The following is a 24,923-nucleotide window of genomic DNA, read 5'->3' as shown; positions in this document are numbered from 1 at the left end:
AATGAAGCTGCAATGGGTATTCTTCCACATGTATTTAAGGTAATACTCGCACTTGAATGTCTAAAATATTTCAGAGGTATACTCTGCAATACTGAAAACTCGTGCATTGTAGAATAGCAAAAATAACTGTAGATCTGCACTTAATTAAGCTTACTTAAGAGATATATTGTCTTTTTTTCATCTCCTCACCTCTCAATCTGAACTCCTACTGACCTGGAATTCATGATTGACAGTAGAGAAAATCATCCAAAGAAGGCCTATTTTCCGTATTTTTCTATATTAAAAAATAAATACAGACAGGAAAATAATTAGTTTTCTGTCTGTATTTATCTGTAAAAATCAGTAAAAATTGAAAATTGGGAGCCCTAGTCACAATCTACCCCACTTCAATCTACCACAATCTACCCCACTCCAATCTACCACACACCACTCCACTCTACCCAAATATACTCCCCTCCACTTCACTCCAGTCTACCACACTCCACTCAGATCGACCCCAGTCCACTCCAGCCTAACCCACTCGGCCCCAATACACCCAGTCCAATCAATCCCAGCCCACCCAATCTACCCTACTCCAGTCTACTCCTCCCCAATCTTCTCTTCAACATCTAACCCACCCCAATCTACCCCAATCTACTCAACTCCAATGTACTCTACTCCACCCTAATCTACTTCACTTCACCCCAAACTATCCCTCTTCACCCCATTCCACCCCACCACAATCTACCCCACCCCACTCTACCCCACTCCAATCCACAACACTCGACTCAAGGTTACCCTACTCCAATTCTGTCTTCATCGCAATTAAATTAATATCATGTTAGAAGTACCTGTTCTTGTTGATTCCACTCCCACTGTGTCCATCCAGGGCATAACACCAGTGTTTTTACTTTCTCCTTCTCGCCCACTAATATGCATTCGTGACATCATAGTGTACGGTATCTCAGGGTTCCTCGCCTTTTGCATATCACCACCAAACCTTTCCTCAAGCTGTGTATGTTGCATCTGATAACCCCTACACAGCTAGGTTCGCTATCGGGATGTGTGTTTTTTTAACTGGTATCACCAGTATTTTAATGTCGCGACGATGCAAAAAATAGGGAAATCACCCAAAGCTGGTATTTTGTCCTCTTTTCTGTACATACTCAAATTAGCATGTATAAGAAAGCACATTAAAATCTGTTCTAGAACTTCCATCCTGATTCATGACTGATAGCTAAAGTAAAGAAAGACAGCACAGCTAGGGTTAAAATGAATACGGACGATTCGATATAAAGTCCTATGTAAGTATCATGTACTCGTAAAACATGAGCAAATGGACAGTTTTTTTCTGGGAAAGGTGAAAAACATATGCGCAGCTACAATATCTCCTCCTTGGACTTCGGCCTCTCTCTGTACCATAAACTTGGACCCCACACTGCCGGGGGCTTCTTTCCACACTGGCAATTCTCAGATTACTTCAATGAAGGAAACTGCTCGGCATTGGCAGTCAAGGTCTCAAAACCACATCTAATGTACGTGAATTTACCTCCTGTCACTTTTTTCTTCACCCGTTTGCCTTCTTCATTCCCTCATTTTCCAGAGCCCATTGAATTACTCACTACAAGTTGAATATCTCCATATGATTCTTGACTATAATGTACAATCCATATACATTTACTACCCTCTTCCAAACCGTTTGCAACATTTGTGACCTGGAGATTGTGATTCCCGTAATTTAATATTTCTTTCCTCATTTCTGGTTTTGCATGAAAAAGCGCATGTACTGTCAAAATCTCTTGTAAACAAAAAAAGCTTAAAGCAAGCTTTGAATCCACCCCTTACTCCCTATCACTTACCATTGGTTGACTTCGATGTCATCCTCATTTCCTTGCCTTCCTTGAAGCATGGACCAAGAACGGTTTTCTGTCTGTAGCGAGTGTCCTCCACTGGCTACCCGCTTGCAGAGGTACTACTCTAAATCTAACACTCCATAAGAGTGCATGTGTTTGCAAGCCCCCTCTACCTCTTCCAGTCACTTTCACCCCTCTCCAGTCCTTGTTGCTTGCTCCCACTCCTCCCACCCTCTCCTGCATCCTTGTTACTTCTCCTCATCCCTTGTCCCTATCCCTCCTACCGCCTCCCATTACCTTGTTGTTTGCCCTGTTCCTCCCACCCACTCCTGCTTTGTTGTTGCTTATCCTATCCCTTTTACCCCTTCCAGCTTCATCATTCCTTGCCCCGTACCGCCCACTCTCCCAAGTCCTTGTGGCTTGCCTTTTTCCTCCCAAACCCTCCGTACCCTTTTATTTTTACCCCAGCCATCAAAAAAGTGCTATGACACAGCCGTCGCTGGCGGCATCCCAGTGCTTTCTTTCATTGCTTGCCCCCCTACCTCCCACACCTTCCAGGTCCCCTCCCACATCTTTCTTTGTGCCTCCCCGTCTGTCAGACAAAAACGCGATGATGTGGCCAGCGCTGGCCATATCATTGAGCTTTTTTTCTTTACTTAAAGAGATGCTGCACAGCAGCCAACACTGCTGTGCAACATGTATAAAAATCATTGACAAAGCCAATAGATCTCACAACGGTGAAACCTACTGGCTTTTCAATGCTTGTTTTCATTAACTGGTCTCCTCTAGTCTCGCCCTTAAATCCTTGTGGACTACTACAATGCTTGTAAAATTGTCAAGACTGCCATGTAAATTGCAACACTCTGCTCTGTAGTAAGTCCTTTAGGAAAAATCTTGTATTGTTCCAGAACCACTTTAGTAGTTTTTCCAAAACCATCTTGCCATTTCCACATTATCTATAAACTTTGAGCCAGATTCCACCTCACTTTCCTTGTTAGGAACCTCTGTCAATCCTCAACACTTTCAGCACTGAAACAGCTGACTTGTGTGACCTCAATCTATATATTGAGAATCTCTCACCCGCTTGACCCCGATGAAAACAAGTAAACGTTGAACAAATCTTTCCACTCCTCCCACAGAATGGAGGCAGTTCCTGGAGTTGTGACGGACATTTGCAGCGGATACAGTAAAACCATTAGTGGAGAAGAGCTTCCACAGTGTACTACATTTCTACACTCTTACACTCAGATAATACAATCACTTCAAAGTTTCATAGTTAATTCAAAGGCTATGTTGGCCTATGCTCCTTACACCCTGCAAGGACAGCATAGTTCTCCTGTGGGAATTTGCTTTTTTAAATTTAAAAAAAACCTAATTACTTGCACACCTGTTTTCTCCCATTGCGCAGGAGTTGTTTTTCTGTTTTTTTTTTTTTACCATTATCATCAGGATATACCTGGTGATTACAAAAGGCTAAAAAAAAAAAAATCTGACCGTCCACTGTAAATAGGACGGATGGCTTACTTCAGATAGCCCCTACTCCGTTGGGTCATTAAAGGAAGTTTTACACGGACAGAGTAGATTTTGCTCCATCAGCGTAAAACTTGTGGTCCATTGAGCTCAGAACTAGGCAGGTGGACCTTTAGGGACATATTTTTACTCCATTTGTGGCAAATTTGCCTTATTTTTTTGATGCAAATGTGTCACAAAACCAACTCCATATTTATATTTTGACGTTAGACCCATCTAACGTCAAAATATTAGAGTTTGCACCATTTTGTAGATGCGTGAACCTACCTTGCATTAATGAGATGCAAGGTAGGTGTTCCCATCTGAAAAATGTGCTAACCCCATAGCCCTATATTTATCCCCCCATGCTAAAATGACTCACAGGTGGGAGGAGGAGCTAAATAATGGTGCGTAGACTTTGAGTAATTTACTCAGGCAGAAATAACATCTACCCATGTGTACCCTTGTGTAATGTAGGTTTTTTCATTAGGCATGCATAATGTATATTTGTTTACAGGCGTAAGTCATATGGAAAGGCTGCATGAATCGGCCAACATTGTCAATCAGTGTAAACAGACTACTTTTATTTACTCCTTTCCAGGTAAATGAAAACGATTTCTACTTGTTATGGATTAAATAATTACATTTAACAATGACACTACTGTGATCCTTTCATGGAGGAACCAAAGTAACCCTGCAAATTAAAAGTAAATTACTCATTCTAAGTGACTGTACATCCTGTTCTTGCTGCCAACATAAAGTGAAATTCTAATCTAATTCGATATTTTGTAAATATATGAAAGTGTATGAAATATTGACAATCTTTATTCACTCACAAATGCAAAGTATTTTCACGAAAATAAAAGTGCGTACATTTGCTGTTTCCTGTTAACCTTTTGCTTCAGAAAAGAACTGATACTTAAGTGTCTGGCATCGCTGAGACATCGCTTTGTATTTCCGCAAAATGTACCTTCAGACAGTTTCTCTTGTCCTTACCGTGCATATATGTCACTACAAGTACAACCGTTTTATAGTTTTAAAAAACGTTGTTTTTGCATTTCTGCGTCTTTCAAAAATAACAACGCATTCAATGTACTTGTGTTATGTGCATTTAGTCTACCACTCTTTTTTATTTGAAGTGTAATTTGTTGTAACATATAGAATTTCACAAAAGACCACAACACATTAAACGCATTGCACACACTTTGTATTAAAGGAAGTCACCATACCTACTGTTTTACTCTGCTTAATTCAAAAGCATATACGAATATCACGTCATAATTAGCACCAAACCGCTATAAATGAGCCTTGGGCGTTTTTTTCTTAAATCATGTCATTATCACAGCCTTAAATCATACTAATATCCTCTACAGAAAACAACATACGGGAGCATAACATTTGTAGAGAAATGTCCTGGCGTCCTCTCCACTACCCCAAATCAGCAAGACTAATGTCAGTAGTAAAACAAGCACTGACAAAACAAATAGGTCTGGGTTTATAGTGGTACCAAAAGCAGACTAAAGTCAGACAAGAAAAGAGAAGTAGAACCTTTATAGCTATAAAGTAGCCCCCTATGAGGTATTCAATATTATGACTATGATATTGTTGTAAGACAACATTTAATACAAATTACCCTTGGCAATTAGTGTTGATTTCCAACAGAGAAGTGGTCAGAGTAGAATGGTGGAGAACTGATAGATCATGGGTCCCACTCTGTAACTCTGGGCAATAGCTTGCTTAATCTCCACAACGGCCCCAACAGCGCTGAGATGCCTGGCTTCACCTTGGAGGTTGCCCAGCAGTGGGCACCTCACAGGGAAAAGCCAGGAGGGGTTCCACAGCAGTATGCGTACAGCGCCTTGAGACCCTAACGGGTGAGTAGTGCGCTATACAAGCACAAAGTTTACATAGACAGATATGAGACTTAAAATAGCTGAACTCTTAAGATCTGCGATCCAATACCAGGCCTAGGTGTCCTCTGTGCTAGACAGAGGGCAGACAGGAAGCATTAGCCAGGCAGATGACTTCTGACTCTAACTTGAATAGACCTAAAGGTTGAACGGAATGGTTTGGTTGGTTTGCCCTCATCCAGATTGTTGAACATGTAGAGTTCCTTGTTTACTGTGCTCCTCCGTCACAATTTAGAAGAACAATAAGGTTTAAATGGATTATTGGCACATGTTATGTGGCATTTAGCTTTACAAAATGCTGAGTTTCACTAAACCCCAGTGTATTCTTACAGTTGGCACTGGGAGGTGTAATTAGATAGTAACCACTACAGTTGTTACATGAACACCCTGGAGCAGCCAGTCCTTACAGAACCAGGTGTAGGTCATTTAGAAGCGACAACCTTCCCTCAGCCTCTGCTCCAGTGCTCTTTGTTTGGTATAACTGCATTTAATAGTGTACAGTTGCACGGCTTGAACGTCAGTGTCACCTAAACTCGTGTGACGTGTTCAGTTCATTCTTGGGGATAAAAATATTCACGCTTGTAAGGTTCCCTTTTAGCCCTTGAGGGAGGATGTTCACCGATGACGGCTGTGTATCAGATACACTGTATTTTTAAATACGTTGATCTTAACTTTTCATAGAATTTGTTGAAAAGCTCAGCCTGTCAAGACACTGCGTGTGACAGGGAAGAACCCTTAACAACTGTACTAGGAGAACACCACTATCCATGCAAATATCCGTTCCCAATGTTTGCATGGGATATAGGATAGGGAAAACATTACTTTTTCCTATACCCAGTCCAGATGAAGACTATTCAGTCAATGTGCTGACTGAGATACCCGATTTCCATAATCTCTCGCACCTATTCACAACAGCTGCTATATACTTTGTGAGACTATTCAAGCCAAATATGTCCCCAGTTTGTAAGATCCAATGTGTTTAGAGAGAGCCCAGTAAATAATAACAAGCTATTTGGTGAGGATAGAGCGTTCCTCGTTAAAACACTCTAAAATGTTTGCAGTGCTACTTGAGTCATAGTAGATGTGTCAAGCAGGAAAACGAGCTAGGATGATTCTCTGAGCCCCGACCGACATCTTCAGTCTGAAGTGCCTTTAACATCAAATATAGACTTTCTGGATTTTTCCCTTCATTATTTTGTTGGGGGATTGCTTCATTTCTGCAACCATCCCAATCCATAATCCTTGGTCTCACCCCTTCGTCTTGGCCTTCTAGGCTTGGGCTCATTCCAGTGAAATATTTTCTGCTGTCGTCTCTGTGCAGCTTCCAAAATGTGACTCGGTGACCTCGGTAATATTACCCCCTCCTGGTTTCTTGAGTAACACCATGCTGGTCAATTTCATTATCAAACCACTTTTTCGACCCTCACTCTGCAACGCTGCCTTCGCCCTTGCTATTGTTAGCAAAATATGTACCTCGGAGAACATGTCCCCATTTTGTGTCAAGTACTGTACTGTCGGGGACAGGTAGCGAGTTTTGGAACTGTTACAGGTGATCTATAAATTTGCGGTTTCATTTTCCTTTATTTTAGGAGACTGTGATTTAGTTACTGTTATTTTTTGTTCACAGCCCTTTGCAGATACTTGGATGTGGTACTCTCATGTTTTCTAAGGTCTTGCGTTAGCGAAGATCATATATTCTTTACATACTTACAGGGGATTTCAGTCAGCCCTCTTCATCCATTGGTCTGTTGTAGTGTCATTCACATTTTGCTTGCACCCACCACAGAATACATCATGGGGCACAGGGTCAGCCAACTTCCGCCACTGGCTTATCTGACCGCGAACAATCGCATTCTTCTCTCGCACAATGTGTGCATTGGCACAACAAGTAGTCCTCTTCAGCGCTAGGGACTACAGGTGCAATGAGTGCTTTTACATTACATAATTGACATTTTCACTTGTGGACAATACTTGTTTTCTACAGTGTGTCCCCCCCATACAGATACCATTAACAAACAATATAAGCATTGGCAAAGCCAAAATCACCAGCCAACACCAGAATTGTAAGCATTGCCAATGCTGGTTGATTCCGTTTACGGGAGAAGAAAAGGGACCAACTGACATGCTGCTCATCTCCCCTTTCTCAGACAAATCTGAGACCGAAACCAGGAAAATCTATTTTGCCCAATATGTAGATATCTATGTGGTCTTGATAAAAACTTTCATACAGGAAAATAAAGCATTAAATGTGTGGCAGACTGATGCTATGGCAAGCATAGTGGGCTTGGAAAAAGCCAGTTGCACGCCTGCTTTGACTCACCTGACTTTGGCCAAACTCTTGCTTTCGTTGAGAGCCGACGGCCAATTGGAGAAACACATCCCGATTTACCCTTAAACCAAGAGTCTATGGATGTTTCTCGTAAGCCCTGATATATGGTGATGCTAGCAATCCCATGCCCCGTTTATGCGTGTGCCATAGAAGCAGCCAGGGCCTTGCAGCTAGTGCCCTGCGTTACTCCCTTCTTTATGAAAAGACAGTAGGCATGTATGAGCAGGTAAAGGCACACCTTGCAGTGTGAGGCGGGACTGAGGTGTTCTTTCAGTTTGACTTGTTATACATAATAAAGTTAATATGAAAGGGCCCCGTAGGAGAGGCGAATGCCACAAAAAATGGTCCATGCCAAAGATAACAAAACGCCCACACATTCTGCATAAGCTGGAAAACCCTGTCCTTGTTTTTAAAAATAATTAGATGAGTAGAGCTGTTAAAAAGACAAAACCATCTTCACTATAGGTGAGCACATTGAAAAGCTGCGAACAGATATTCAACAGTTCCCAGACCAGTAAAACCGACCCAATGAGTTAGCAATGCCTCATTCACAAAGCACGGCCTGTTCTTTGCTGTTTACCACTCCTTCATCAAATGTTATCTGGTTTCTGGTGGAACTCATTTTTCCAAGGAGGTGTTATTTTTACTGAACGGTCCTCCAGAGGTCTATAAAGACAACTTTATGAATGTTGTTTTTTTTGTTAAATATTTAGTTTGTCTGTATTTGGTTTGTATGATTGTTTTTGTTTCACTGAATTATCGATGAAGCTCTTCCCCATTCTTGTGGCACATTTCTCAAACAGCAAGAGAATGACAGCAGACAGCTTCGTAGCACTGCATCCCGTGCCAGGAAGCCCCAACCTTGCCATGAGGTGGAGTCTCAAAGGATTCCATGTTTTGAATCTATGCCTATTGGGACACCCCTCCTTCCAATGAGGTCTCTTTAAGGTTAGAGCACTAGGGGGCCCAATCCCACTTCTGACCTCTTTCCTCTTCTTTAAGGGGCACAGCGAAAACAGGGCAGTCCAACGATTTTGTACTCGAAATCAAGGGTTGTGTGACAATACAACTGGTAGAATGAAGCTCAGACACTAGTTGAAAGAGACAGCACCCCCGCATTCCCTGGGACGGTTGCAAGGCAGAGCATCCAGGGGGTCGGCCCATGGTCTATGGCCACTCCACCTTAGATAGAGAGGTTGGCAAAGGAGGATGGTCAGATATATGACTGCTGTTCTGCATAGGCCTAGACGTCTATCTAATCTTAATAATAAGCATCTATGCAGAGTGAGAGGCAAACAGAAAGGCTGTCCTTTCTCAAATGAGCCTGTAACCCCCACACTCACTCCATCCGGGGCAGCAGGAGAAAAGGATCTGAGAATCAAACTTCATTTGTAAGTGAAATTGAGGAAAAAAACAGAGATTGAAGACACAGGGGCTCAAAACCGAGACCAGTGGAAAACTATATGGCTGCCAAATCACTTTAACAGTCTCTAATCTAAATCGCCAGGAGGAACAACTGGCCGCCCAGCAGGGCACAGAATGTAAAGCCGATGAGAGGAGTTTGCTTGGAAGTAAGATGTAAAATTATTATTTCCGGCAGTGTAGGGTGAAAGAGACTGATCAGTGGGGGCCTCAGGCATAAATGCAAGGTGAGGCACGTGCGGGACACTATGCTCAGGCAGGTCTTCGAGGCAGCTGCACCTCTAAGTGAGATGAAGAAATATCTCTGCATAGTGGGCTTGGAAAAATCCAGTTGAAGATATTGAAGAAAAAAGTCAAGAGCTGGAGAGAGACTGGAGCACATAAAAGGGACCACCTAGAAAGGCGTATAGTTATTCCACACTTGACTACACACTACATATCACAACCAAGAAATAGTCGAACTAAGTAACTATTAACTACTGCCGAATCATGCTGACCCATGGAGAACACCACCCGCCATCTTACTCCAAGGCCCCAGTCTCACCCACATTATATGCCAAGTGTATCTTGCATCACTCAGTAATATAAAACCTTATTTAATGGTTACAACTCCCCTTAAAAATCTGACATCCCAGTGATCTAAATTGAGGCATTCATGGCTATCCAGCCAATAGTCATATCACAATCAATGAAGGCAATGGTGTACTAGCCAACATCACTGACTCACTGGCAACACAGAAGGGTGTTCTCTTTGCTGTGGCTTGGGCATCAAATGCCTCTGAAAGTCTGACAAAATGTTAGCAAAGCACAGAGACCCTACCTTTTTTCACTTGCCTCTGTTCTCCACCCTCCCACCCATCAGCAGCCAAACTCCTAACCCTGCTGCCCCGTTTATCCCAACCATGATCGCCTGATACTCTTCACACCCCACTTTCCCACCCCTCCTTTCCTTGACTTCCTCTCCTCCTATCCCCACCCAATGTAATATTCTCTATTGTCTGTGCTACATAAATCCTATAAATAAATACATATATATGTAATCTGTCTTCCATACAGGTATCCCTGGGTGTGCATAGAGGACATGGAGGGCAGTAGGTGCACGGCTGGATGAGTACAAAGCATCCATATGTTTGGGAGCCCTGGGAGGAAGGAAAGCTGAGGCGAGACCTGATGAGGTAATGAGTGTTTGAACGACTGAATACAGATCTGGCACCTGATTGGCTGGCTGTATGCACATTAGAGCAGTCGTGCCCAACCTGTTGACTTCTCGGACCCCCACATTATCAATACTGGAACCTGGGGACCCCCACTGAATCATTCTTGGAATCCAGGGACACCGCCCCACTGAGTCATTACTGAAAGCTGGGGACCTAATCTGTTCATAATATTAATTTTTTTAGTCAGTCGTGGACCCCCTGAGGAGGCTTTGCAGACCCCCAGCGGTCCCTGGACCACCGGTTGGGAACCACTGCATTAGAGTATATGAGTGAGTATTCTGTTAAGCTTTTAGGCCCTCATTATATGTTTATAAAAGAGGTGATTTTGCACAATGAATTACCAATACCAGGGGCATTTCTTCGGGGACAGGGTTTACAAGGCAGTTACAATTTGGAATCTGAGAAATCAGTAAAAAACTGGGTCATTGGAGTCACAGCACCCATTTCCAAAGGTCATTCTCATCTTCAGCCTGTTTTCCACCCGGACATTTCATCTGCTTTTCTCCTGCTTAAATTTCCAGATTATGCAGGGGAAATCTGGGATGAGGTTGTTCTGTGTTACTCATAATAATCTTGATTCTCCTCTTTAACTCTACTCAGTTGCTAAAATGTGATAACTGGGCCATTCATAATGAGTACTCAATGTGTTCAAGAGGTGGTCTATGAGAGCACAGGGAGGTTCTCGGGTTGGTGCTGATGATGCAGACCTTTAGGCCTATGAACCTGGCCTATTAAGACCAGCATGAAAAGTAGCGACCAGTCATTGTCTCTAGAGAGAGTCAAATTGTTAACCCCGAGCCTGATAGGCAGTACGGGATATGAGGGGCCCAAAGGGTTGTGTGGCCAGGCATTAGGCCCTTTAAAACCATCAGCAGAGACATTCCCAGAGGCTTTCTGCATCATGCAGCCCGTCTTGCAACATGCACAGATTTGTGGAAGTCAGAGAGGAGGTGTCAAATTCTGACCCTCAGTTCCTTGATGGAAAGAGCATCTAACATACAGAGGCTCTGATCAACCTTATAAAACACAAACAAATGGGTTATACTGGTGGTTCTTACACTGTGGTCCAGGGACTCCTGGGAGTCTGCAAAGCCTCCTCAGGGGGTCCACGACTGCTTAGAAAATGAATTTACAGATTAATAAAGTGTATAGAAATAAAGTGGCTAAATGTACAATTAAAACATTTAAAGCGTAGTGTAACTGTCAAGGAATTTGAAATTGGAGGCTACAAATTAAATTAGTATCCTCAAATAGATTCGTGGGAGCAGTGCAGGTGCATCAAACATAATATAGTATGGACAAATTGTAGGTTCAATTGAATTTATAACAGCTCCAACCTTTCTATTACATTTTGCATTGTATTCAATTAGTTTGCAAATTAAATTAATTGTGTTATTGTTTGTGTATCTGTTTGATGGAATGCTTTTTCTGTATTTTTTAGTATTGTTTTGCAGTTCAAACCATCAACAATGTTTAGACCTGAATCCCTGGCTTCTAGTAATGATTCAGTGGGGGTGGGGGTCCCCGGATTCCAATAAAGATTCAGTGGGGGTCCCCAGGTTCCAATAATGATAAAGTGGAGGTCTACAGAAGTCAAAATGTTGGAACCCACTGGGTTAGACCTGAGGTGACCACTGCCCATGAACAGCCCAATGATTCATTGGCCATAGACACAGTTTCAAAGATTGATTCCAAGTCATATAATCCCATACGAAGTACCCTCTGTTAGGACTACCAGTAACATGCTAATTCATAGTTAACACAAAAGAGCTAGGTAGGCAATAGAACAGCTGCACGCCACCCTCACTCTTTTGCCAGAGACCTTAGCCACAGGGTCAGAAGAAAAGTCACAAAACCCACCTTTTTTGTTTTAGGAGCACTCCACTCTACTGGGACTACCCGCATCATGTAAAATGACCAAACATGCCAACATGGGCCAGACAGTGGTTCAGAAGACAATGCATGTGAAGTATGCTAAAGTGTTTAAACTACCCCCTTGTAGATTATAGCACCAGCGATGGCCAAAACGACAAGAAATTGGTGGATGGTTGAGATTTAAAAAAAAACACAGCACGCTCAGGGGAGATAGGTGTTAGTATATCATGGTCGAAATTTTGACCTACAATAACATCAAATCAACAGTATCAACTACCGTTATATAATCAGTTCAGTTTTCGTTATTCGTCAAATTTTGCCATAAAAGCTACAGCTCATTCAAACAATTACAGCAATCCATGACTAAGAACATCATGATAAATAACATTAACAATAAAATTATTTGATAAAAGTTCAGTGTAATAAAGTCAAACACAAAGTTCATGGGATTCATTAAAAGATTATGGGCCAGATGTAGGAAGGCATTAGCGCCTCGCAAACAGCAAAAAACGCCGTTTTCGAGGCGCTAATGCCCTCACGCGATGCTGAAACACATATTGCGAGTCGGTACCGACTCACAAAATGTGTTTCAGACTCGCAAATAGGAAGGGGCGTTCCCTACCTATTTGCGAGTCGCACCGCGATGTAGGGTTGATTTGTGACCGCGAAAGCGGTCGCAAATCAACCCGCAGTTACCATCCATTTCAAGTGGATGGTACCTCATTCGCAAACGGGAAGGGGTCCCCATGGGACCCCTTCCCCTTTGTGAATGCTCACAATAATGTTTTTTCAGAGCAGGCAGTGGTCCTATGGACCAATGCCTACTCCGAAAAAAACCGAAACTAAAAGGTTTCGGTATTTTTTTCTATTTGCAGCTCGTTTTCCTTTAAGGAAAACGGGCTGCAAAGAGAAAAAAAAAACTGCTTTATTTAAAAGCAGTCACGGACATGGTGGTCTGCTGTCTCCAGCAGGCCACCATCCCCGTGAGTGCCTAGAATCGCTATGGGGTCGCAAACTGCGACCCACCTCATAAATAATTATGAGGTGGGTCTTTGCGACCCCATAGCGAGTCGCAGAAGGTGTCTGAGACACCTTTCTGCATACCAATTTGCGAGTTGCAAATTCCGAGTTGGAAGGACTCGCAATTTGCAACTCGCAAATTGGTTTCTACCTACATCTGGCCCTAAATATGAGCAAACACTCTAAAAAGCTTATACTAGTGATATGTCTACATAACGATTCCTTATTTTCATAGCCATATTGAGGAAATTTAAAACAGCATAACAACATTCTAAAGTTGGCAGTCTTTGCATAAGCTCTAAGACCAAAATGTGGTTCCTTATCCTTAAGGGATGCCATATTGGGACTAAAAATGTTTGTCTGGGGTCAGCGAATAATGGACAAAACAGAATAAAGTGACGAGTGCTCTGCTTAGTGCTGTGTTACATCTACATGGGGCTAGTACTATATAATCAATGTATGTAGAAGCGGAGTAGAGAATCTATGCTTACCTGTACATATTTGCCTTGACAAGATAGTAGTAGTCGATATTGTGACTGAAATATTTTGTAGGTCAATATTTCTGACCATGATATAATAGCATACAACTCACAGTGTCACACACAGTATACACTATTTCCCCTCTGATATCATAAGACACATAGGGGGTCATTAAGGCCCCAGCGGTTGGTGTAATAGTGGCGGTAGTACCGCCAACAGGCTGGCGGTACATACTAGCACTATTATGACATTGGCGGTTTGGCAAAGCCAAACCGCCAAGTTAACACACCGACCGCCATGGCGGGAATGACAGCCGGGCTGGAGACTACAGTCTCCAACCCTGTGGACGTCACTAGGCCACCCATGGCATTTTGACCCCGCCCACCACCATGGTTTCTGTGGTTTCTGTCCCGCCACGAAAACCATGGCGGTAGGCACTATCAGTGCCAGGGAACTGATAGGGGTCTCCTCTGCCCCCCTCCCCCTCCCCAGAGTCCTCCCTACCTCCCCCCTCCTGACCCCCCGACATATACACATATACACGCCCATACACACACGCATTCCCACATTCACCCACGCATGCATACATTCAGACACAGTCACAGCAACACTCACTAACATACATCCAGGCACACATGCAATCACATGACACAACATGCACGTACACACACACCCATGCATGCACACATGCATTACACACACATGCACGCATTCAAAACAGTCACACACACCCCTACACATGCACACAACACCCCCCTCTCCTGTCGGAGAACCCAACTTACCTGCTTGCAGGGGGTCCTCCGGCAGGAGATGGGACGCGGCACTGCTGCCAGCAGCAGTGTCCGCCAGCAAAACACTGCCAGGCCATATCATGGCTCATGATACTGTCGGCCGCATTCTGCTGGCATTGTGCTGCTGCTGGCAGCAACGCCACCTTACCGCCGTCCGCCCCCATGACCGTAGTAGGAATTCCGCCAGCCTTCTGGTGGAATTCCAGCTATGGTCATAATTAGGTGGACGGTCGGTAGCCACGGCGACGGTATGTTGGCGGCCGTTGCCGTAGCGGTAGGCGGTATGTGCCGCCAATGTTATAATGAGGGCCATGGTTAAATCATCAGTGATGTTGCTCTATACACCAAGTTATTCATTTCTTAGGCACACAAACAACACACAAGGGCCAATCATGCACTACTTCACCTCAGAGCAACCATCCGATCAGAATGTACTATCCATATTCCTACATCATTACCATTAGTTTATGAGCACATCATTTGATTTTGCAGTGCCTACAAAAACTGTAAATAAGTGAAATGTAGTGAGAAGGAAAGTGCAAATAGGTAGGTATAATAGGTAAGTATAGATTTACTATTCTTAACTCCCCATCTGTGTACCTTGAAGATAGATATATATATATTATTAAACCTTATGTTCCAGCTTAGGTGCCTGAGATCATTTGAAGCCAGGCTAGCTATTGTCCCTTAATGTAAAAAAGTCTGAATCTAAGGCAGTTCCTATGGCTACTTGGAACCGAAGAACTGTAACTCTCTGCCTCAAACAATTTGACAGTCCCCATTCAAAGCGTCTTTTAGGAAACAACTAAGAACAGAGTCTTCGCGCTGGGACATGTCAATTGAAGTAGCCATGCACGCTACAAATTACACTAGTATTATTATTATTATTATTATTATTATTATTATTGTGGTACAAATATGTGGAGTTATATATAGTAAAACTTTGATTATCTATAGAAGCTTGCCTTCATGATATTTTTATTCTGAATATTCTTGATTTTATCCCACAATATTTTTGCTTCTGATATTCTGTCTAATCACCAACCAAACCCTAAGTGGAAAGTCTAAAGCAGACTTCCTGTAAAATTTCATAGTGGATGAAAATCGTGATATCATTATAAAAGTACTTTATATAGCTATTCAAATCTTTAAAAAGATGGTAGTTGGCATGATGAAAAACAGATGTTGCCAATGCTAGTTCAAACAGTAGCCTTTAATAGTGGAACAATTCAAAATAGATCATAAAAGTCACAAGGGCCCTGAATTATTTGGCTAGCTTTATCTGATGCAAGTCAAGTGCAGAAAAGACAGTAACCTGATCAAATAATAATATCATCTCATTATTTTTGGCAGAAAGTGCTTGTCAACAATTGTTCATGCATTGAGCGCATGCAAGTACATAAATAAACGTAGGTTGCCATTGCTTTTCTTGGCCACCACAACAGGTGAGACCCATTCAGTGATTCATTCTCGTGAACATTTACTTTTGAAAAAGATCCTACAGCATAAGTTGTAACTCTCTCCTGATGAAAATGGGTACACCCCTACATTTTGCCTGACAGGGTCTAAGTCTTTTTGTTTAGTCACACTCCATGCGTAAGCCCTTTCAATTGTCTTAGGAAATCATTAAAAAATGTGGAGGATCATGTCAGGATCCTCTAGTACCATCACTGGCTTCAGTGCATTAAAATTTAAAATTATTTTCGAAAGATATTGGTCCTTTCTTTTAAGAGCGCATACACCTTTTATCCAATCTGGTGTACAATAAAATCAAATTTGCATCCATCATGATGTCCGGGTGAAGCAGGTTCTCAATTTTGTCTGCCAAAGTAGCATCAAAAAAGGTTTGGTGAGACTAGTGTGCAGTGTTCTTTAGTGGGTCATGATGATTAACACTGTGTTTAACACTGCTTGCGGTTTATCATCTTCTCCCTCTACTACATTTACAATCTTGATCATCAGCACCATATTCTTGGTCAGCGGAGACTTAAGCCAATCAGCATGAGGGTCTGGTCATGTTAATGCACTGGGGCCATAGACGCGGCGAGCAGGCAGAGCATGGCAATTGTAATGCCCAGATGGAGGAAGGGGGAATAATATATAGAATTATAGATGGGTAGAGTGTATTATGGGGGTATTTTTCACCAAGGAGATCTAAGTAATGTCAGATAGACAACAAGAGCCCCCATAATTCACATTTTACCCATCCCTAATTTTATGTTATGTATTACGTCCAAAATCATCGGCCCTTGACTTCAACTGCTGGGAGGGGCAGAGGATAATGAGAGAGCTGTACATAAAAGCCCTCTCCTCCCTGATTCAAATGTGAAAAATAAACATCTAAGCTGATATCCTTAACCCAAACCCACTACTTTTCCTGCCTTTCTTCCCCTCCTGCAGCCGTGCTTTGTGCTTTCAGTCAAAGCAGACAAGCAGAGCTGAGCTGACAGGCTCTCAGACAGCACTTCACCTAGCCTGGAAGGACCTCTATGACCTCAGAACAGTTGATATCCAGTTTTGTTGTGAACGCTGTGATGTCATAGTAGTTATGACTTTCACAATCTGAAATAAACGATAGAGGCTCTCTATCAGAGACATACACAACAATAATAATAATACCCTAATGTAGCACCAGACAAGAGTGACCAAAAAGATGAAGAGAAAAAAAGAAGGAAAAGTAATGAATATGATACTTCTAGAAAGTCCCTAAACATATCTCAATCCTGAATAGTCAAGCAGAAACATGTGGTGAGTTGCACATATCAAGTGAAAAGCAAGATGTCAGTTGGCTAGTATTCACAAATTGAAGAGCAAATATGTTTAGTCAAAGAAGTAGTTGTACTTCATAGAAATGACCTTCGACAGAATACGTTTTCATATATTCTAATGCAAATTCAAAATGACGCCGACCTCAAAATGAGGCTTGGAATTCCAGTGTCTCCTGACTATAATCTAAGGAGATGCCTTCCACGCTTGTTCCTCACAGAAGTGGTCTGCCCCACACATCTTCTTTCCACACTGCAAGGGCACTCAGCAGTTGACGTGAAGTAGTGCATGACACTCGCCTCTGATTGGCTTCTCTGATTTTGGTAATTTCAAGCAGCACCCACCACACCCCTAGGCTGAAAAGATTGATTCTGATGGATTTCATGTCAACAATAACGAGGCACAGCCAAAAACAACAAGGAGTAAATTTTTCCAGCACGGACCGCTAATGCACAAAGCGAACTTAATAATGCGTCCATTACTTACCGGTAATGGCATTACTCCTAGTCCTACTCCCTTACCTTCCTTTCAACACCAATGAGGCTCCTTGCTTCCCTTAGACCCCTCCCTTCCCCTTTAAACACCTCCTGTACAAAAACAAGCCCAAAACAGCAACTCAGACATCCCGTACCAGGAGGGTGTGAGGGAATGGAAAGGAAAGCGAGGGAGTAGGACTAGGAGTAATGCCATTACTGGTAAGTAATGGACGCATTACCTCCCGTACCTCCCTCGCCTTCCTTTCAACACCAATGAGAGGTAGCAAGAGAAACACAGGAGATGGACACTGAGTTGCAACATGTTTAATCACAACAAATCAGGACACCAGAAAAGAACACCCCTATTACATCATAGAGGACAACACACGATGACCCAACACCGACTCCAAACACCCCAATTTTGCAATTCTGTAATGACAAACAAAAGTGGATGGAGAGGCCCATGTAGCCGCCCAACAAATTTGCACTACAAAGGCGCCCTGTAACTAATGTACCGTAGCAGCCATACCCTGAGTAGAACGCCCCTGGACTCCTGGAGGAGGCACAAAGAATATGCCAGCAAAACCATAGAGCAGACCCAGTGACTCAAAGAAGCAGTGGAGGGTTTCTCCACCTTCCTAGCCGGCCTAAAATTAACAAACAACAAATCACCCTTCCGGAAAGGATCAACCACCCTCAGGTATTCCAACAATGCCCTACCCACATCCACAGAATGCAACCGAACCTCCTCAGTCGAGGAAGGGTTGGGACAAAAAGCAGGTAGAATAACCTCCAGATGAGCATGGAAAGTGGAATTCACCTTTGGAATAAAACAGGGAACTGGCACAAGAACAACCCGATCCGGAAAAACTGAGTAAAAAGGAAAAGTGCAGGCCAATGCCCCCAACTCCTCCAAACGCTGGGCCAAAGTGATGGCTACCAGAAAAAAAGTCTTCAGCGTCAGATGACGCAAATCACAGGCCTCCAGAGGCTCAAAAAGAGGGCCAGACAACAGCTCCAACACCAACGTAAGTTCCCAGGCAAGAAAGGAATGCACCGGATGAGGAAACAGGTTAAAATATTTAGGCATCAAATGTCCCTCATCAGAAAGATTACACCACGGACCCCGAAAAGCCTGAATAGCTGCCCACGGCACCCGCAGAGTAGCAATGAACAAACCCAACTGAGCCCCATCCTGCAAAAACTGCATCACCTCAAACAGAGATGCCACTGTAGGATCCACCAGGTGCCGCAAACACCAAGTAGAAAATACCTTCCACTGACGATCATAGGAAAGCAACGTGGAACAATGTCGGGAGGCCAGTAAAGTCGTAGTCAAAGGATCAGGAACCCCCAACCCCGTCAACCCCCGCCGTTCAACTTCCAAGCTGTCAAGTGCAACCTCCGCAATGACCCCAGAGGGAGGCAAGGAAACAATAGAGGAGAGGGACGGAGAGGGAGAGTCCACATCTGACCGAAGGCCATCAACCGAAGCAATGGAAACCGATTCGCCCGCTGCCAATGAGGAGCGATCAACAGGACTCTTGCCCTCAGTAGACGCACCCTCACCAGAAAAGCACGGAGCAACAGGAAGGGTGGAAATGCATAAAGAAGACCCCGAGGCCAAGGACACGACATCCCATCCACCGCCCAAACCTGAGGGCAACGAAACCGGGAGCAAAAGTGCCTCACCTTCGCATTCTCTGGGAGGCAAACAAAACCATCACAGGAAGACCCCTCAAGCAAACCAGATGATGGGACAGAGGCAACTGGAGGGAAAAAACCTGGGATGAAGGAATGACTCTGCTCAACTGATCTGCCCAAACAATGACCACCCCTTGAATGTACGTTGCCCGAAGAGACAGAACCCAATCCTGAGCCCAAACGAAAATGTGCCTCGCAATCCAAAACAGAGACCGAGACCTGGTCCCACCCTGCCTGTTGACGTAAGACTTGGTGACAAAGTTGTCCATCCAAAGAAGAACATCCGTGCCCTGCAGGGACACCTGAAAATGCACTAGAGCCAAAAGAACCGCCTTCAACTCCCTCCAATTCGAGGACCTGACCAACTCCCAAAGAGACCAAAACCCCTGGACCTGCTCCGACCCCAGCCATGCGCCCCAGCTGGAGAGACTGGCATCAGTCGTCACCACAACAGGCACCCCCAAACGAAGATGAGCTGGGACGAGCCACCAACCCAACTCCCTGCGAATGAACCCTGACACAGGAATCCTCGCCTGAAGGGAGCCCGGAGCCGGAGACCAACAGGAGAGAAACCAGTTCACCAGGCAAAGAAGATGAAACCGTGCCCAAGGCACCAGAAAAATCACTGAAGCCAATTGACCTTGCAGACGCAACCACTAAAGAGCCCTGAGAGCCCTCTGTGACAAGACTGCAAAGACCTGTGCATGGAGGCCCATCAGTCACTTCACCAACGCAGTCACCAACCCCTGTCGAGTCAGACATTGGGCCCCTATGAATACCAGATCCTGGGAAGGAACCAAATCTGACTTCCCCCAATTGACCAGAAACCTGTGACTTTGCAGGACCAACAAAACCCTTGCCACATGAATCCCCAACAGTACCCTGCTGGGAGCGTGAATCAAAATATCATCCAAATACGGATGGACAAACACCCCCTCGGAATGGAGAAGAGCCACCAGAGGAGCCAGCACCTTGGTGAAAATCCTGGGTGAGGACTTGAGGCCAAATGGAAGAAGACAGAATTGAAAATGGTCCGGGCCTACTGCAAAGCAGAGGAACCTCTGAGAGGACAGGGCGATGGGGACATGCAGGTAAGCATCCTGCCGATCCAGAGACCCCAGAAAATCCCCCTGACTGATCAGAGGTAAAATTGCCTGAATGGACAACATCCGGAAATGCACAGTTTTGATCCAGGAAATCACCCACTCGAGATTCAGGAATGGACGAAAACCCTCTGACACTTTTTGAACCAGGAACAAGACGGAATAAGCATCCCCTTCCCGTTCCCCCACAGGAATTCAGGAGATGGCCTCTTTTAACAGCAAGTCCCGGACACCGTCCAGCAAAGCCGTCCTCTTGGAGCCGTCCACAGGCAAGGGCGTTGGTCGAACCCCTGAATCTGGAGGAACCAAGTCAAAGTCCATGGTGTAGCCATTTTCCACAATGTCCAGCACCCAGTGATCGGTGACATCCTCCCGACAAATGGGAAGAAAGTGTCTCAGTCAACCCCCAACCGGCCAACTTCCAGTCCCACAGTGATTGTCAGGAACCCTTCTTGAGGCCATCCCAAACAGAAGGACCAGATTTTTTAGGAGAAAAGTGGGGCTGAAAATGACGTTTCCTGGAAGAAAAAGACTTGGAATCAAATTTGGGAGAAGATCGAGAATGCTTCCGCCAATCTTTGCCTGCTGAGGAACCACCTTTACAAGGCAAGTCATGCTTCCTCTCCTTAAAAGCTTTGGAAATCATGGAAGGCAATTGATCCCCAAACAAAGTGTGACCTTCAAAAGGAAGCCGCAGGAGAGCAGCCTTCTCCCCCGGATCAGCTTTCCGCATTCGCAACCAGAGAGACCGACAGGCCCCAATCAATGCCCCAGATACCAGAGCCAAAGTGCGGACCACATCAGAAGACATGTCAGCCGGTAACCTGGCCTGCTGCTCCATAACCGCCAGCAGCTCTGAACATTCAGAGCCCTCCTGCACAGCCACTGCAAGTTTGTCAAATTCCTGAACCAAAGATTGGGCAGAATACGCAGAGACAATTCCAGCCCTGAGTGACAAATTCTCAGCAGCAAAGGCCCTCTTCCGACCCGAATCCACCTTCCTGTCAGTGGCATCAGCAGGAACACAGTCCTTAGGATTGACCGCACTCTTGTCAATCAAAGTAGCCAAAATGGAATCCAGCTAAACAGAAGGCGGTAACACCTCCTCCCCCTCCAGCAAGTACAATTTCTTAAGAAAACGAGGAACCTGGGCATTGTCCACCTCCTTCCACTCATGGAAAACCAAATCCTTAGCTGGACCCTGGAAAGGCATGGCAAACCGAGAAGGCGTAACATACTGTGGAAACAAGTGGGAATCAGCCCCAGGAGGGTGAAAAACAGGAAAACCCAAATTGTCACAAACATGGGCCAGAACGTCCCACATCTCCTCCCTGGAGACATACTTCCCACCAGAAGACATAGAAGGAGCGTCATCATCTGAGGAAGAGGACCCCACTGCCGCCCCCGAGGGATGGGACGCAGAAGGACATCCAGGTCGGGGCACCCCAGCCTGAAGGCCCTTAGACACAGCCACCTCAATCATGTCCTGAACCTCCTACCTGGACATGAGAGAAGCAGGTATCCCCAGCATAACCTGGCGTCCACCAGGCAGCTAAATGGGAAACGCAACATCCTCCCCACTCCGAGGAAGAAGAAGAAACAATCCGGCGTTGTTTATTACAACCCTGCACCTACATGATCCAAGGAGAAATGCAGACCAAAGTAAAACCAACAGCAGCCAGATAAACAGGGGGGAAACTCCCACCCCTCAAGCAGCAAATAAAAACACTGCACCAATCAACCAAAAAAGAAAGAAAAACGTGGGCAGAAACACCCCACACTTCCGTAATCAGGAAGAGGACACGAAAAGTGAACCAGCCCAGCAAACATGAGGCGAACACCTGGAAGCTCAGTCCCAGCCACCAGAGAGCCGACCGACTCTGTCAGACGACCTGGAAGCAGCTCCCCTAAGGCAGCCCAGCATACCTCCAGGAAGAGGCTCCTGCCGGGAACCCACCGCAAGGAGCACCGCACCCGCCGAGAGTCAACACGAAGCCCCTCCAGGCCTTGCCGTGGAGGAGAAAGAGAAGGTAAATCTAGTGGGCTAGACGAAAAAGAACAGGAGGTGTTGGGGTCAGGTGGACTTTATAAAGGGGAAGGGAGGGGTTTAGGGGAGGCAAGGAGCCTCAATGGTGTTGAAAGGAAGGCGAGGGAGGGACGGGAGGTAATAGCGATATATGCTGGTTTCCAGTTTGCGCAGTTCATAGAAGGGGAAGTAGCGCCGTTAACATTGGGTGGGCCTATCCTCGTCTCCAAGTCTGTAATGTTGATATGAAGACAAGAAAAGCCCCTTTAGAGTTGGGCTTTATTTATTGGCGCATCCGAACCTTGAATCCTCCACTGACAGAAGCGGATGTTCACGCAGTAACATTCTACAGCATTCCGGTTTGCAAAACCCGAGAGGGGCTAGAGAGGGAACGGGAGGCAGGGAGGGAGACATGAAGAAACTGGGACAACAGATTCAAGAGAACACCTCATAGAGCCGTGAGAAGATCTTCACTATTTGAGACATGTTTATTTAACCCAACTCCTATAAAGTTGTGAAATCTAAAATCTGCAGCACAAAAACATAAATCCTAAAATAAACAACACAAGGGCTCTCCCTGCGGAGTATGTTTGAAAGTGAGGACACGTGTTCTAACATATAAAAACAAAAATCCCTCTAGGATGTCCAAGTTATACAAGTGTTTAGTTTCCACTTCTAAAGTTATAAACAACATAACCAAAGAGTTGTGTTTTGTCTGGGTGGTCAGGAAGGCCTGTGAACAGAAACATTTTTGAGTAGTCAGAGACGAACTCGTCCTCGCCACAAACCATTTCGAACACGAAAAGGCAGCGGAAGCATGTCATCCGCCCACGCGTCGAGCGTGGAGTGTTGAAACGAGATGTCTTGGTCGCTAAGAGATCTCTGGTGGCCTGCTGGATTCCACCCGACTCAACTAGGAAGCCAAACAGGGTGCCGCTGAGAAACATCTTCCGGAATTCCCCATTAGTCCTGAGAACAAACGTTTCTTTGAATCTTTAGAAACGGAATGACTGCCGTGATACGTGAGCAGTCTTTGTACCTCATGGGTGCCCATACCGTGCAAAATGACTATTCTTAGCTTTGACGTCTGGGTGCGTAGGTGAGTAGAGAAACAGCCCTTTCGACAACTGGTAGTTTTATAGAAAAACATCTTCAAGCCGTCGAGCTGAAGCTGCTTCCTGCAATTCCACCGTTGGAAGAGTTCTACGTGCCCTCAACCCATCAATCAAACCAAACCAATCACTTGCAGAGGAGGGCCTGCCTGGGGGTTTATGCCAAATGTCCGTGTCACGCAGGTACTTGTGAAAAACTGGCAGGCCTGAGCCAAGATCTGTCAAATGCCAGAAGCTGCCTGACTTTGTGGTAACCACTCAGTGTATGGTTATTGTGGAGACGTGCAAACAGTAGAAAAAATAGTTTTTGTTATGTCCAGTCATGTTGTTGGGTTGGCCATTGAAATTTCCTTGTAGTGTCAGCAGTGGCTCTCCAAGTGGATTTTTAAAATTCCCAGAAAGACTGGAGGCTGATTATACATATAATTATGTGTTATTTTGTTACCGTCCTATGCCTGAATGGGAGACCAAGTTCTGTTTATTGTACTAGTGCTATAAGAAATTGGGCATTAGGGCTGAGATAGAGGAATTACCGCTTTCTTCAGTATCTACTAAGCTGCTAGACATGCCTATTTCCCAGCAAATGGAAGATGTGAGCTTACAACTAATGCAGTGTCGAGTGCTGTTGAGTATGTGCTTTGTCTTAGTGGGATTTGTTATTTTGACATTGGTGATACTCAAGTACATATCTGTGCTGTATTCGATGTATGATCATTGTTATAGATTACGTGTGTCCTGTTAGCAGTATTATGTGTGGTGTTTCTTGGCAGTTAGCACTGTTGTGACCCATGTGATTTTTTCGCTATATATGGCATACTAAGTTGTGTTAAGTGTACGAAACATCTTCTCTCTAATATGTTCTTTTGAGTATTATGTGTCTTTTTAGGTCTTGCCTACAGAAAGGTTTTAGCAGTCTGCTAGCAAAAGCCCTCTTGTGGATCATACCTAAAACACACAGGCCCATATTTATACTTTTTTAGCGCCGCATTTGCGCCGCTTTTTGACGCAAAAACGGCGCAAACTTACAAAATATATTTATACTTTTTTAATGCCGCATTTGCGCCGCTTTTTGACACCAAAACGGCGCAAACTTACAAAATACAATTGTATTTTGTACGTTTGCGCAGTTTTTGCATCAAAAAGCGGCCCAAATGCGGCGCTAAAAAAGTATAAATAAGGGCCACAGTGGCTTAAAGCCTGCCCATTGCTTGTCATTGTTTGGCTTTAGTGTCATTCTCATTTACTTGCTTCTTGTTTGATGATTTTTCTTACTCTTTTTGTGTTTGCCCTTCCCCTGGAGCATGGCCTCTTTTCCATCATTTTGTTTGGTTAACTTGAATTCTTCCATTGC

This window comes from Pleurodeles waltl, chromosome 4_1, assembly GCF_031143425.1.
Source record: "Pleurodeles waltl isolate 20211129_DDA chromosome 4_1, aPleWal1.hap1.20221129, whole genome shotgun sequence".
In the NCBI taxonomy this organism is placed as follows: Eukaryota; Metazoa; Chordata; class Amphibia; order Caudata; family Salamandridae; genus Pleurodeles; species Pleurodeles waltl.
The sequence above is the reverse complement of the archived record's forward strand: the minus strand, read 5'-3'. Positions refer to the sequence as shown.